At 43.8% G+C, this 1501-nt stretch overlaps 1 pseudogene; it reads left to right on the forward strand.

The window, feature by feature from the left end:
- LOC102838574 overlaps window positions 1-1501 on the forward strand; it is a 16885-nt pseudogene that overhangs the window by 12108 nt on the left and 3276 nt on the right.

The following is a 1501-nucleotide window of genomic DNA, read 5'->3' on the forward strand; positions in this document are numbered from 1 at the left end:
AGTCCATCGATGCTGCCACTTGGCCAATCCATCTCATTGAGGATCTTCCTCTTTTTCTCTGACCCTAACCCAAACCCTGCCCCACTAAGAGCCATTTAAGCAGTTCCCACCCAGATGTCCTTTGAGAACTAGAGTCCCTGCCCACAGCACCCATGATACTGTCCACATAGAATGGGTGCTGAAGAGACAAGAGCAAGACTTCCCCAATATCTAAAATCAATTTGTACAGGATAACATAGTTTCAAGAAAAATCACTATATTTCAAAAAACAAAAAGATGTTGTGAGAAGAGGGGCATTGTTTTTATGCTTTTGCCTCGTTGTTGTTGTTGTTAAGTGCTGTCGACTTGGTTCTGATGCATAGCCACCCTGTGCAGGGTTTCCAAGGATGTAAATCTTTACGGAAGCAGAAAGCCTCATCTTTCTCCCATGGAGCGGCTGGTAGTTTCAAACTGCTGACCTTCAGGTTCACAGCCCGATTCGTAACCACTATGCTACCAGAGCTCTTTACATCGGGTTTAATAGAAGGTAGCTGAACTCTCTTATCAGCTTTGGCATGTAATCTATTAGGACATCATATGTTATGCTGCCTCTGGAAAATCCTACTGTACACTTCTGAGAAAAATAGGTGAATGAACTGTTAATAATAGTATGAATAATAATAATGAACCAACACTTATCTGTATGTGATGGCTTGTGTATTGTAACAACACTGGAAATGATGTCACTGGTCTTTCAGATACCAGCAGAGTGGACAGATTTCAGCAGAGTTTCTAGACTAAGACTTTGAAGAAAGGGCTGGCAATGAAAACCCTAAGGGTCACAACAACACATTATCCAATACAGTGCTGAAGGATGAGCCCCCTAGGTTGGAAGGCACTCAAAATATGAAGGGGCTCAAAAAGTTCGTGGAAAAATTCCATTGTCTTTCTATTCCATTTTCCACAAACTTTTTAAATCCCCCTGTTTCACAAGGGCCACAGCAATGGCTTCAAAATGACACAGGACCAGGGAACATTTCATTTTGTTGTCCACAATTCATAACCACTAAGCTACCAGAGCTCCTTGGTGTGGTGGTAGTAAATGCCTTCAAATCGCTTCTGTCCCATTGTTGTTGTTGTTGTTGTCAGGTGTGGAACCGACTCATAGCAACCCCATGCACAGCAGAACAAAACAATGTCCGATCCTCGGCCATCCTCACTACCGCTGCCACACTTGACGCCATCAATGATGCCACCTCGCTGGGGGTCTTCCTCTTTTTCTCTGACCCTCCACCTTACCCAGCATGACATCCTTCTCCAGTGACTGTTCCTTCCTGACAACATGTCCAAAGTATGAGACACAAAGTTTAGCCATCTTGGCCTCCTAGGAGCACTCTGGCTGCACTTCTTCCAAAACAGATCTATTGGCTCTTTTGGCAGTCCATGGCACTTTCAGTATTCTCCTCTAACACCACAACTCAAAGGCATCAATTCTTCTACGATCTTCCTTATTCACTATCCA

The sequence above is a fragment of the Chrysochloris asiatica genome, unplaced genomic scaffold (genome assembly GCF_000296735.1).
Source record: "Chrysochloris asiatica unplaced genomic scaffold, ChrAsi1.0 scaffold00044, whole genome shotgun sequence".
Taxonomy (NCBI): Eukaryota; Metazoa; Chordata; class Mammalia; order Afrosoricida; family Chrysochloridae; genus Chrysochloris; species Chrysochloris asiatica.